The 15,277-nt window shown below is 38.1% G+C and overlaps 1 protein-coding gene and 1 pseudogene across 1 annotated transcript in view; both read left to right on the top strand.

Annotated features, from left to right (window-relative positions):
* Nucleotides 1–15,277, top strand: part of MDGA2 (MAM domain containing glycosylphosphatidylinositol anchor 2) — a 920,428-nt gene that overhangs the window by 755,137 nt on the left and 150,014 nt on the right. The gene's annotated exons all lie outside the window — the stretch shown is intronic.
* On the top strand, nucleotides 9,796–13,542 carry LOC138444018 (14-3-3 protein epsilon pseudogene; annotated as a pseudogene).

The raw sequence follows: 15,277 nt of genomic DNA, 5'->3' as shown, positions 1-15,277 counted from the left end.
GTGTCTTTGCTTTTGGATTCAAATCTAAAAACACATTGCCAAGATCAATGTCAAGGAGTTTACCCACCAAGTTTTGTTCTGGGAGTTTTATGGTTTCAGGACTTATGTTTAAGTCTTTAATCCATTTTGAGTAGATTTTTTTTGCTATCAAGTAAGTTTTCAGGACACAAAAACAATATAGAAAAATAGTTGAGTTTCTATACAGTAACAATGAACTGTCAAGAAAAGGAATTTCAGAAAATAATCCAATTTACAGCATTGAAAAGAATAAAATACTTGGATATAACTTTATCCAAGGAGTTGAAAGATATATACACTGAAAACTATGAGACACTGATGAAATAAATCAAAGAAGATACAAATAAATGAAAAAATATTAATTACTCATGCATTTGAATAATAATGTTATTTGAATAATAAACATTAAGATATCTGTATTGCACAAAACAATCTATAGATTTAATACAATCATAATCAAAATTTCAATGCCAATTTTTACAGAAATAGAAACAACAGTCCTAAAATTTTATGCAACCAAAAAGACTCCAAACAGCCAAAGCAATCTTGAGAAAGAAAAACAAAGCTGGTGTCATTATACTTCTTATATTTAGACTATATTGCAAAGCTATATTAATCAAAACAATACAATATTGGCATAAAAGCAGGCACATAGTTTTACCAAACCAAGCATGTCTACTTGCTGGACATGTGGCAAAGCCATCCTATGGATGCTGGATTTTGGTAAAGGAAAGTACAATGTTTATTGCAGAGTACCAATCAAGGAGAATGGGTAGCCAGGGCTCAAGAGACCCGAAATCCCCTATATCTTTTAAAAAGGAGTTTTTAAAGACAGTGTGAGGGAGAAGGTTGCTGGGTGCCTGATAAGCCCATGCACATTTCTCTGATTGATTGATGGAGAGGTAACATGGAGGTATTTCAGGAATCTCAATGATCAGTTACCTGGCTCCAACCACTTTGGGGTTTACTTACTCGTTGTCATCATGCAGTTAACTTCTTTACCTGGTGGAGCATTTAGTATGTGAGAAACAGGTCAAAGATACAGCTCAGAATATTATCTATGGTCCTTTACCATCTCCCAGAGCTTGCTCAAACTCATCTCCATTGAGTCAGTGATGCCATCCAACCATCTCATCTACTGTCATCTCCTTCTCTTCCTGCCTTCAATCTTTCCCAGCATCAGGGTTTTTTCCAATGAGTCAGTTATTCACATCAGGTGGCTAAAGTATTGGAGTTTCAGCTTCAGCATCAGTCCTTCCAATGAATATTCAGGCATGATTTCCTTTAGGATTGACTGGTTTGATCTCGCTGTTGTCCAAAGGGCACTTTCAAGAGTCTTCTCCAGCACCATTTGGAGAATGGAGCAGAATAGAGAGCCCAGAAATAAACCCAAGGTAATATGTTCAACTAATCTTTGATAAGGGAACCAAGGATAAGCAATGGAGAAAGAATAGTCTTTTCAATAATGGCATTGGGAAAACTGGAGAACCACATGTGAAACAGTGAAGCTCGAGCCTTATAAGTTTAGTTCAGTCACTCAGTCATGTTGACTTTTAGTGACCCCATGGACTGCAGCACCCCAGGCTTTCCTGTCCATCATCAGCTCCTAGAGCTTGCTCAGACTCATGTCCACCAAGTTGGTGATGCCATTCAATCATCTTATAACATACATAAAAATAAAAATAGAAAAAAATAAAAAATAAAAATAAAATAAAAATAGAAATGTATTTCTCTCCTAGTTTAGAAGACATTTATTATCATCATGAATAATAATGTTTCTAGATCTATTTATACATATATCAAGAATCTAGTTGTGTGAGTTAGAAGGAAAACATTTTGAGTTCCATTTAGATTCTCTTTATGGCTATACTACCTATATGGACAGATGCTAATTCCATTTTATTCATAATTAATATCCCAGAGAAATCCAAATAATTAAATCAATTGTTTTATGACAAACATCCTTTAATTATTTAGAGTTGTTTTGTCACTTTCTTTTACACTTAGGAACATAATAGCTAAATAATAAATAGTATCTATAATCACACAAAGCAAAACTTCCATAAAAGGCTTAAGTACTGAGTGTACTATCATTTTTGTTATGAGAAAGAAATTGCAGTAATTCTACAGATTAGGCATCATGTGCCTCATGTGAACAATACAAATGTACCAGTATTTTCAGTCACATAACAATAATTCTACACTGTAACTCTGAAATTTTATCATGCTGAGAAAACTACTTAAAATATGAAGTAATAATTATTAGCAATCTCAAAGTGTTTATGAAAAGAGGCGAATAATAATTTTGTAAAGTGCATCACCAGATCTTTGGGGTTGCTTTCCTGCTAATTATTTACAAATGCTATAGACAATCTTATTTCTAAACCACGTTTTCCAATATTGCCTGCTTCTATGTTCATCTCAATTCAGTTCAGTTCATTCGCTTAGTCGTGTTCAACTCTTTGCGACCCCATGAATTGCAGCACGCCAGGCCTCCCTGTCCATCACCAACTCCCGGAGTTCACTAAAACTCATGTCCATCAAATCAGGGATGCCACCCACCCATCTCCTCCTCTGTCGTCCCCTCTCCTCCTGCCCCCAATCCCTCCCAGCATCAGGGTCTTTTCCAATGACTCAACTCTTCACATTAGATGGCCAAAATATTGGAGATTCAGCTTTGGCATCAGTCCTTCCAATGAACACCCAGGACTGATCTCTCATAGGATGGACTGGTTGGATCTCCTTGCAATCCAAGGAACTCTCAAGAGTCTTCTCCAACACCGCAGTTCAAAAGCATCAATTCTTTGGTGTTCAGTTTTCTTCATAGTCCAACTCTCACATCCATACATGACCACTGGAGAAACCATAGCCTTGACTAGATGAAACTCCGTTGGCAAAGTAATGCCTCTGCTTTTGAATATGCTATCCAGGTTGGTCATAACTTTCCTTCCAAGGAGTAAGCATCTTTTAATTTCATGGCTGCAATCACCATCTGCAGTGATTTTGGATCCCAGAAAAATAAAGCCTGACACTGCTTCCACTGTTTCCCCATCTATTTGCCATGAAGTGATGGGACCAGATGCCATGATCTTCGTTTTCTGAATGTTGAGCTTTAAGCCAACTTTTTCACTCTCCACTTTCACTTTCATCAAGAGGCTTTTTAGTTCCTCTTCCCTTTCTGCCATAAGGGTGGTGTCATCTGCATATCTGAGGTTATTGATATTTCTTCCAACAATCTTAATTCCAGCTTGTGCTTCTTCCAGCCCAGTGTTTCTCATGATGAACCTGCATATAAGTTAAATAATCAGAGTGACAATATACAGCCTTCATGTACTCCTTTTCCTATTTTGAACCAGTTTGTTGTTCCATGTCTAGTTCTAACTGTTGCTTCCTGACCTGCATATAGGTTTCTCAAGAGGCAGGTCAGGTGGTCTGGTATTCCCATCTTTCAGAATTTTCCACAGTTTATTGTGACCCACACAATCAAAGGCTTTGGCATAGTCAATAAAGCAGAAATAGATGTTTTTCTGGAACTCTCTTGCTTTTTTGATGATCCAGCAGATGTTGGCAAATTGGTCTCTGGTTCCTCTGCCTTTTGTAAAACCAGCTTGAACATCTGGAAGTTCACAGTTCATGTATTGCTGAAGCCTGGCTTGGAGAATTTTGAGCATTACTTTTCTAGTGTGTGAGATGAGTGCAATTGTGCAGTAGTTTGAGCATTTTTTGGCATTGCCTTTCTTTGGGATTGGAATGAAAACGCCTTTTCCAGTCCTGTGGCCACTGCTGAGTTTTCAAAAGTTGCTGGCATATTGACTGCAATGCTTTCACAGCATCATCCTTCAGGATTTGAAATAGCTCCACTGGAATTCCATCACCTCCACCAGCTTTGTTCGTAGTGATGCTTTCTAAGGCCTACCTGACTTCACATTCTAGGATGTCTGGCTCTAGGTGAGTGATCACACCATCGTGATTATCCGGGTTGTGAAGATCTTTTTTGTACAGTTCTTCTGTGTATTCTTGCCATCTCTTCTTAATATCTTCTGCTTCTGTTAGGTCTCTACCATTTCTGTCCTATATCGAGCCCATCTTTGCATGAAATGTTCCCTTGGTGTCTCCAATTTTCCTGAAGAGATCTCCAGTCCTTCCCATTCTTTTGTTTTCCTCAATTTCTTTGCATTGATCTCTGAGGAAGGCTTTCTTATCTCTCACTGGTATTGTTTGGAACTCTGCATTCAAATGCATGTATCTTTCCTTTTCTCCTTTGCTTTTCACTTCTCTTCTTTTCCCAGCTATTTGTAAGGCCTCCCCAGACAACCATTTTGCTTTTTTGCATGTCTTTCCCATGGAAAAGAAATGGAAAAGCTTCTATGCAAGGCTAACATTATGTTAGAGACTAATTTACAGTTTGCTTTTGGCACTGTTTCCTTAGTCTGCTGTGTTGGAAAGAACATGGACTTTGAAGTCATGTTGTTTTGGGTCTGAAGTCTGTCACCTGGGCTGTGTGGGATGCTTGAGAATATAGCATCTCAGATTTAGTTTCTTCATGTGTAAAATGAAGATAATAATACACATTTTACAAGGTTCCTGTAAGGATTGAATGAGGTAATAAGTATGTGAAAAGTGCTAGCACAGTCATATAGAGTACATTAATGGATAAATGTTAGCTGTTTCACTCTCTATCTTTTCTAGATACATTAGCCAGATCCTACAGACTTCTCAGGCATCTTTTTCCAAGTCCATTCTTTATATTTCCCTATTGAATAAATTAGGCTTATTTAAGACTTGACTAGCAATTCTATTCTTTCTGACACCAAGTAAGAGGTGTGTTTTCTAACACCAGTTCTCTGATTCTCTGACATCATCTAGATATCTATAAATCAATTCATTTCTGACACTAACTGCCTAGCATTAGTGCAGAGCCTACAAGCAAAAGGGGTCAGTGCCACAAAACTGCTTTCACTTTAGACATCAGTCACAATTCCCAGTTGTCATTCTAACAAACCAACTACAAATTTGGGAGTTCCCATGACTTGGCAGCTCCTCTCATTTGATAATTTGCTAAAAGGACTCACAGAACTTGAGAAAACACTTTTTCTTAGGCTTCCCAGTTTGTTATAAAGGATACAGCTCAGAAAAGCTATGGAAGAAAAGCTATGACCAACCTAAGCAGCATATTAAAAAGCAGAGACACTGCTTTGCCACAAAGGTCCATATAGCCAAAGTTATGGTTTTTCCAGTAGTCATGTATGAATATGAGAGCTGGACGATAAAGAAAGCTGAGCACTGAAGAAATGATGCTTTTGAACTGTGGTGTTTGAGAAGATTCTTGAGAGTCCCTTGGAATGCAAGATCAAACCAGTGAATCCTAAAGGAAATCATGCCTGAATATTCACTGAAGGACTGATACTGAAGCTAAAACTCCAATACTTTGGCCACCTATAGAAAGAACTGACACATTGGAAAAGATCCTGATGCTGGGAAAGATTGAAGGTGAGAGGAGAGGGGATGACAGAGGATAAGATAGTTGGATGGCATCACCAATGCGATGAACATGAGTTTGAGTAAGCTCTGGGAGTTGGTGGTGGGCAGGGAAGCCTGGCGTGCTGCAGTCCATGGGGTTGCAAAGAGTCAGACACGACAGTGACTGAACAGCAAGAATGATGTTAAGGAAACTGAACTTCAAAAAGATGAATGAAAGTAACCTGTTTATGTCCACTGAGAGACACTGAACATATTTGAACCTAGGCTAATTTACCTTTAAGACAGCCATTTAGATCTGACCACGTGATACACTGAAGCTTTATGTAACTAAACAGATATATGTTCAAAATACCCTTGTTTTATTTTTATCAACCATGCCCAAACTTATAAGATTCTTAGATAATGTTGGGTGAGAGATGATATAATAAGATATTTTTTAAAATGAATAAAAATGACTCCTATTAACATGGAATTTATAGTATCAGTGTAAAGATAATATTGTAATATAGGTAAGTATACACAATTTAATATAATCAATGTGCAGATTCTTAGAAGGCAATAGTAATTGCTGTAAATTGATGGGATATATGTCTATATAAAATCTTTGTTCTTCATTCCTGGCCTGGAACCAACCTCCTAAAAGTTTTAGAATTTGCTGAGTAAAAGGATCACCCTTTATTACTTATAAAAAGGTCTTTCTAACCATCCTGAATTCATGCTAGTAAGGTGAATCTTGGCTGATCCCTAGATATCTTCAGGATGTGAGCTGGTCTCCAAAAAGACCACGCCATTGTTGGAAGATTGGAACTTCTGGTCCCACTCCTTGACTTTCAGGGAGAAAAGAAAGATAATAAATCCAAAACAGTGTTCAAACACCAATGCAATTAATTTAATCTTTTTTTTGTTGCTAATCAATAATCTTTGTCACTAGATATAAAACTAGGTGGGGCTTCTCAGGTGGCGCTAGTGGTGAAGAACCTATCTGCCAATGCAGGAGGTATAAGCGATATATGGGTTTGATTCCTGGGTCAGGAAGATCCCCTGGAGGAGGTCTTGGGTAACCCACTCCAGTATTCTTGCCTGGGGAATTTCAAGGACAGAGGAGCCTAGTGTGCTACAGTCCACAGGTCAGAAAAGAGCTGGACATGACTGAAGTGACTGAGCATGCAAATATAATACTAGGTACTCGATAGATTCAGCAGAGTGATGCCATGACTGGGAATTTGTAACTTTCTTTATAATAAAGCTAACACAGGAAGCAAATGCAATGGATGATAACATTGTATTATTCACAGGAGGAGAGATGCTTCACTTACTGTTGACCAAGGGTAGACTTTCTTGAGGTAAAAAAATCTAAAACATGAGACTTAGAAATAGTAAAAGAAAGAGTAAAAGGAAAGAATAAAGAAAAGAACAAATTTGGAAGAAAAAACATCAGAGGTTTGTTGTCCAGAAGGGTTTGTCATACAGAAGCAGGAAGAAAACCTGTATTTTTGAAGCACAGTGTTCAAGATGAGAGTAGATGGCTATATGGCCAGACCCAGAAATTGTAGGACCTGGTAGGCCTGGTTAACAAGCAGGGGTGAGTCAATAAAATGTTCTAAGAAGGCAAATAAAGGAGCTGATTTCTCTTTTAAAAGAATATCTGGCCAATCTCAGAAGGTAGAGAGGGTCAAAAGAAGAAGCATGTTGGCCTGGTTGAAGACTGTTGCAGGACATTTGTGGTGGCTCAGATGGTGAAGAATCCACCTGCCAATGCAAGAGACTAGGATTCGACCTTTGGGTTGGGAAGATCCACTGGAGAAAGGAATGGCTACCTCCTCTAGTATTCTTGGCATGGGCAGACAAGCCTGGTGGGCTATAGTTCATGGGGTTGCAAATAGTTGGACATGACTGAGCAATTAACACACACACATAAAAGGTAACACTGGTGGTAGTGAAGACTGAGAGAAATGTACAAACTCCTAATGTATTTTGAAGGTAGAATAAATGTAAGTAACCATCTTTTATAATCACAGACAACATTTTTGAACAAATAGCTGTCATTAATGACCTCCACTATTTAACCATCCTCATACATGCCAAAACCCTGTAAACCAGACTATAAATACTTCACAGAAAGTACTTTCACTATAATCATTATGATATTGAATTTGTCAAAAACAGTACATATTTTCAGTATTAATTCCTGACTTGCTAGGATTTGGCACATTTGAATACTTCCTGCTCTTAGAAACATATGACTACTTTAATTTTTGTAACACAACTCTCTGGATCCACATATATCTATGCTAGTTTGTGTTTATTTCTTTTAGGAACTTTTATTTTCCTCAAACTCTGTGATTATATTCAAGAGTAAATTCAAATTTGACATTCTCTATGCCTTTACTATGGGATTCCCAGGTGGTACAGTGGTAAAGAATCAACCTGCCTATATAGGAGACACATGAGACACAGGTTCGATCCCTGGGTCTGGAAGATCCTCTGGAGTAAGAAATGCAACCCACTGCAGTATTCTTGGGTAATATATAAAACTTATTGGAGTATTCAAACTCCAATATACAGAGGAGTTTGGCAGGCTACAGCCCATGGAGACACAGAGTTGGACACAACTAAGCAACTGAACACCCACAGACACACAATGCCTTTGTTAATACTTACCTTGAGATATCTTAACAACACTGTATCCTGCAGTCACTGCTCCATTCTGAAGTTTAGATCCATGGGCTTCCCAGTTGGCTCAGTGGATAAAGAATGCAGGAGATGCAAGAGACGTGGGTTTGATCCCTGAGTCAGGAAGATCCCCTGGAGGAGGAAATAACTGCCCACTCCAGTATTCTTGACTCAGATATCCCATGGACACACCAGCCTGGTGGGCTTCACAAGACTGCATGACTGAGCATGCACACACATTCCTCTTGGTAATATGAGGCATGCATTTCTGGGCATAAAATAGCCAAAATACTCCATAAACCCTTTCAATGCCAACAACTGAAAATGCTAGGAAATATTCTTAAAATATTCTGAAAGCATTAAAGTGGTTGTTAAAAATGCCATGCCAAATTTATGTGAATATAGTACAGTGAGACTACATTTGTCCTGGGGGCATTTGCTGATACGAGCAAATTTGAACTTCAGTTTTGATGGCATCTTGGGGCAAGAGGAGTAGAACTCCAAACCCAGGGTGTTTCCTGGGGAAGTGTCTACCAATAGAAGTTGGAACTCAAAAGACTGTTCCACAGAATAGCAAGGAGAGATAAGAAAACCTTCTTACATGAACAATGCAAAGATACTGAGGAAAACATTAGAATAGGAAAGAATAGAGATCTTTTCAAGAAAACTGGAGATATCAAGGGAATATTGAAGCAAGGATGGGCACAATAAAGGACAGGAACAATGAGGACCTAACAGAAGCAGAAGCTATTAAGAAGAGGTGGCAAGAATGCACAGAACTATACAAAAAAGTCCTAATGACCAGGTTAACCACCATAGTGTGGTCACTCACCTAGAGTCAAGACATCCTGGAGTGTCAAGTTAAGTGGGCCTTAGGAAGCATTACTGCGAACAAAGCTAGTGGAGGTGATGTAATTGCAGCTGAGTTGTTTCAAATCCTAAAAGATGATGCTGTTAAAGTGCTGTACTCAGTTTGCCAGCAAATTTGGAAAACTAAGCAGTGGCCACAAAACTGGAAAACATCAATTTTCATTCCAGTCCCAGAGAAGGGACACACCAAAGATTGCTCAAACTACCCTACAATTGTGCTCATTTCACATGTAGCAGAGTAATGCTCAAAATCCTTCAATCTAGGTTTCAGCAGTAAGTGAACTGAGAACTTCCAGATGTACAAACTGGATATCAAAGAGAAGAACTAGAGATCAAATTGCCAATATTTGCTGGATGATAAGAAAGCAAGGGAGTTCCAGAACATCTGCTTCATTGACTGAAGTAAAACCTTTGTGTGGATCACAACCAACTGTGGAAAATTCTTAAAGAGATGGGAATACCAGACCACTTTACCTATCTCCTGAGAAATGTGTATGCAGGTCAAGAAGCAACAGTTAGAACTTAACATGGAACAACAGACTGGTTCAAAACTGAGAAAGGAGTATGACAAGGCTGTATATTGCCACCCTGCTTATTTAACTTATATGCAGAGTACACCATGTGAAATACCAGACTGGATGAATCACAAACTGGAATCAAGATTACTGGGAGAAATATCAACAACCTCAGACATGCAGAAGATACCACTCTAATGCAGAAAGTGAAGAGGAACTAAAGAGCCTGTTGATGAGGATGAAAGAGGAGAATGAAAAAGCTGTCTTCAAATTCAGCATTGAAAAAGTAAGATCATGGCATCTGGTTCCATCACTACATGGCAAATAAAAGAGGAAAAAAATGGAAGCAGTGACAGATTTTATTTTCTTGGGCTCCAAAATCATTGTAGATGATGACAGCAGCCGTGAAATGGCTTTTAAGACACTTGCACCTTGAAAGGAAAGCTATGACAAACATAGATGGTGGTTTAAAAAGCAGAAAGATGACTTTACTGACAAAGATTCACACTGTCAAAACTATGGTTTTTCCAGTAGTCATGTATAGATGTGAGAGTTGGACCAATAAGGATGAGAACCAAAAAATTGATGCTTTGAAATCGTGGTGCCGGAGAAGACTTCTGAGAATTCCTTGTATAGTAAGGAGGTCAAATCAGTCAACCCAAAGGAAATCAACCCTAAATATTCGTTGGAAGGACTGATGCTGAAGCTGATGCTCCAGTACTTTGTCTACTTAATGGGAAGAACCGACTCATTGAAAAAGACCCTGATGCTGGGAAAGATTGAAGGCAAAAGGAGAAGGAGGTGGCAAAGGATGAAATGGTCAGATAGCAACTCCAAATCAATGGACATGAATTTGAGCAAACTCTAGGGGATAGTGGAAGACAGAGGAGCTTGACATGTTATAGTCCATGGGGTCACAAAGAGTGTCACACAGCTTAGTCACTGAACAACAACGAGATATTGATGCTAAGAGCTGCCTGTGGACATGGATCTCTGGAGGAGGAAGTCATCATCTTTGGCATGAAATATTCTCATAAATATTTTTAAAGGACAATGAGTGGCACAGAGTTAAAATTAACAAAGAATACACATAAACAAGATGCCCTGAGAGAAAGTTAAGAGAAAATCTATCTCAACACTGAAATTAGAAACATCAGACAGTTTAAAACAATTACTTAGTTTTAAATAAAACAAAGTAATAAAAGGCAAGTCTTACTACCTTTGCAGGTCATGAAAATGTACTAAAACATTGGTATAAAAGTATACCAAAGAACTACACATATTGATAATTAGTTATTAATAACTAATAACTGATGTAATAACATGATGGATGAGTTTAGCTGATTAAGCAGAGCCAAAAAAAAAAAATCAGTGACTGAATTAGCTCAGAGAATTTATTCATAATGCAATGCAGAAACCTCAAATGGAGCATTTGGAATTGAGATTGAGAGACATGGAAGACAGAATAAAAATGATCTTCAAGAAGAGTACAAAGAAAAACATACAGGGGTTATTTGAAGAGCTTACAATGAGAATTTTCCAAAACTTTCCTAGATGAAAGTCATCAAACATAAATCAAGAGATTTAAGAAGCCCAATATATCCAAACTAAACATAGAAAGGAGCCTATACCTAGAAACATTTTACTGAAGCTTTAGAACATCAAAAACAAAAAAAGATTGGCAACGTAGCTGGAGGAAAAGCAAGGCATTCATTTCTCTTCATTTCATTCATTTCAAAGTGTGAGATGTTGAGCTTACTTCTCTACAGCAATAATGGCCTTCTGAAGACAGTGGAATTATATCCTGATGTGCTGGAAAAAAATTACTGCCAACATGTAATCCAATATACACAAGGAAAATGTCTTTTAAGAATGAAATTAAAAATATATTTTTAGAAAATAAAGATCAGAAAGTTCACTGAAGATAATTCTATGTGATATACTTTAGGCAAAAGGAAAGTGATCATAGATTCGGAAGGTCTATAATGAAAGAAGGAATTAAGGGCAAATAAGGCTTTCCTGATAGCTCAGTTGGTAAAGAATCCTCCTATAGTGCAGGAGACCCCAGTTGGATTCCTGGGCCGGGAATATCCCCTGGAGAAGGGATGGGCTACCCACTCAAGTATTCCTGGGCTTCCCTTGTGGCTCAGCTGGTAAAGAATCCATGCATTTAGGAGACCGAGGTTCGATCTTCGGGATGGGAAGATCCCCTGGGGAGGGAAAGGCTACCCACTGCAATATTCTGGCCTGGAGAATTCCAAGGACTGTATAGTCCATGGGGTCGCAAAGAGTTGGACAGACTGAGCGACTTTCACTTAACTTACCTTACTATAAGCTAGCGTATATATGGGTAATTTAAAAAATAGTACAGGTTTAAGGTTATGATAATATTCAGTAAATGTAAAATCAAGACTCAGTAACATATGTCAGAATCGGATTTAAAGGAGCAACGTGTTCTAAGATTCTTATTTTAAGAGGATGGTAAAGATATTGATATTTTTAGATAACTTAAGTATGTATGTTGCATGCTTTAAGACAATCAACAAAATAATAGAAACTTTTAAAGTCCCAATGAATATCAGAAAAAGGGTTACAATAAAGATATCATCCATTAATATAAAAAAGACAAAGAAAGGACACACAAAAAAGAGAAATTATGACATGAAAAGGAACACTTATACCCAACTATATCAATATACTAAATGAATAAAGCGAAGTGTTCTGGGTAAAATAAAAATATTGTCAGACTTTTTTGAAAAAAAAAAGAATATAACTATGTGCTGTTTATTTTTTTTATATTGAATGATTCATTTTTATTACATATAATGTTAAACACATGTATATACAGAGGAAATATTAGCAAGCCTATGTGCTGTTTAAAAGAAGTGCTTGATTTTTGATGCCTGGACATTGAGTGAGAGACTGAAGGTCCCGGACGCTATTGCCCTGCACTTCCATCTATCACGTAAAGCCTGCCTGACCCACTGCTGTTATGGGTGATGGGAGGATCTGGTGTACCAGGCAGAGCTGGCCAAGCCAGCTGAGTGATAGGATGAAATGGTGAATCCATGAAGAAAGAAGCAGGATTGGATGTGGAGTTGACAGTTGAATAAAGAAATTTCTCATCTGTTGCATGTGAAAATGCTACTGGAGCTAAGAGAGCTTCCTGGAGAATAATTGGCAGCAGTGAACAGAAAGAAGAAAACAAGAGAGGTGAAGGCAAACTCAAAATGATTCGGGGATAGTGGCAAATAGTTGGGGCTAAACTAATCTGTTGTGACATTCTGGATGTACTGAACAAACCCCTCATTCCAGCAGCTAACACTGGCAAGTCCAAGATTTCCTATTATAAAATGAAAGGGGATTACCTGGAAATGAGAAAAAGGAGGCTACGGAGAATAACTTAGTGGCTTTAAAGCTCCTAGTGATATTGCAGTAACAGAACTTCCACCGACACATACCATTTGCTTAGGTCTTTCTCTCAATTTCCCTGTATTCTACTATGAAATTCTTAATTCCCTCAAACCATGCCTACAGGTTGGCAAAAGCAGCTTTTGATGATGCAGTTGCAGAACTGGATATGTTGAGTGAATAAAACTATAAAAACTACATTTACCATGCAATTATTATTAAAGATGGAGAAGCTGATGGCACCCCACTCCAGTACTCTTGCCTGGAAAATCCCATGGACGGAGGAGCCTGGTGGGCTGCAGTCCATGGGGTCACGAAGTCGTACACAACTGAGCGACTTCACTTTCACTTTTCACTTTCACTCATTGGAGAAGGAAATGGCAACCCACTTCAGTGTTCTTGCCTGGAGAATCCCAGGGGTGGGGGAGCCTGGTGGGCTGTTGTTTATGGGGTCGCACAGAGTCAGACACGACTGAAGCGACTCAGCAGTAGCAGTAGCAGTACTATGTAATAATCTGGCACTGTGGACTTCAGACATCAGGGTGATGGTAAAGAGCAGAATAAAGAAGTGTAAGGATGTGTAAGATGAAAATCAGTGAGACATAAAAGGCAACAAGAGAAATCACCTCTGAACACTCCACACTCCTCATCCCACCCTTCTAGGAAATCCACCAAAGGTCACTGAGAACCACCAAATCTGACTTTTTACCTTCAGTCTAAGAATTTAGACTGTTGTTGTTGTTGTTGTTGTTATTTTTTGTTTTGTTTTTATTTTTTGTTGTTAAATTTATTTATTTTAATCAGAGGTTAATTACTTTACAATATTGTATTGGTTTTGCCATACATCAACATGAATCTGCCACAGGTATACACGTATTCCCCATCCTGAACCCCCCTCCCTCCTCCCTCCCCGTACCATCCCTCTGGGTCATCTCAGTACACCAGCCCCAAGCATCCAGTATCATGCATTGAACCTGGACTGGTGATTCGTTTTATATATGATATTATAAACGATTTTCAAAAGTTCTTACAGGCAAGAGTGAATTTCTGTGGATTTCACTGGTCCCAAGCATTAGGTTCTTTAAAACACTAACAAGACTGCATAGGAGCCTTTTCGGCATTACTGTATGGTCTCCTGCCAGATATGGCAACAGTGCCATTAGGAATGAAAGTTACATTTGAAAACCATTTGACTTTCAGGTGATGCAAGCATGTAAGAGACAGGTAAATCACACTGTAGAGATGTGTGTGGTACCATTTTCCTTTTAACTGATCATTCAAGTTGAACTTTATGCCAATGTTTAAAATTAATTGGAGGTGATTAAAGGTTGTTTTGGGGGGTTGTTGTAATGGTTTTGCTATTAAAAAAAAAGGGTTTCAAACTCTGCTGAAATATTGCTAAAAAGCATGGTTCTAGTAACAGGTCAACAACCCTTGGCTGCTTATCCTTGCCTAATTTTACTCTCCCTTCGAAGCAAGTTATTAAAGGTAGTATGGAAAAGCCTGCATCCATGTTCAGTTCTTTCTTTCTTCTCCTACCCTCTTCACCCTCCATTCACCGCCCTGCCTCCTTTGCTAACTCAACCTCTTGTTCAATATGTGTATCTTGTAGGGAATTTGTAATACTAGATATGTATTTGACTGGGGTCACAACTACAGAATTTGTATTGTTCTTACTGATACATGGCATGGATTAACATTAAACTTAAAACAAACCTGAATTTAAATGCCAAACATTATCACACCTCTATTCTTTATCCTTCTAAGATAAAATCTCTACTCTAAACATAAAATAAATAAAAATATAAAAATATAAGAGATGCTTGTACAATATAAGGTTACTGAAAGTGCAAAATAGTTTTAAGGGGCCAGATCTGATAGACAGAGTCCCTGATGAACTATGGATGGAAGTTCATGACATTTCAAGGGGACAGAAATCAAGATCATCCTCAAGAAAAAGAAATGCAAAAAAAAAAAAACAAAACGGCTGTCTGAGGAGGCCTTACAAATAGCTGTGAAAAGAAGAGAAGCCAAAAACTATGGAGAAAAGGAAAGATATACCCATTTGAATACAGAGTTCCAAAGAAAAGCAAGGAGACATAAGAAAGCCTTCCTCAATGATCAATGCAAAGAAATTGAGTAAAACAATAGAATGGGAAAGACTAGAGACCTCTTTAAGAAAATTAGAGATGCAAACAGAACATTTCATGCAAAGATGGGCTCGATAAAGGACAAAAATGATATAGACCTAACAGAAGCAGAAGATATTAAGAAGAGGTGGCAAGAATATACAAAAGAACTATACAAAA

The sequence above is a fragment of the Ovis canadensis genome, chromosome 7 (genome assembly GCF_042477335.2).
Source record: "Ovis canadensis isolate MfBH-ARS-UI-01 breed Bighorn chromosome 7, ARS-UI_OviCan_v2, whole genome shotgun sequence".
Lineage (NCBI taxonomy): Eukaryota > Metazoa > Chordata > Mammalia > Artiodactyla > Bovidae > Ovis > Ovis canadensis.
The sequence above is the reverse complement of the archived record's forward strand: the minus strand, read 5'-3'. Positions and strand labels throughout refer to the sequence as shown.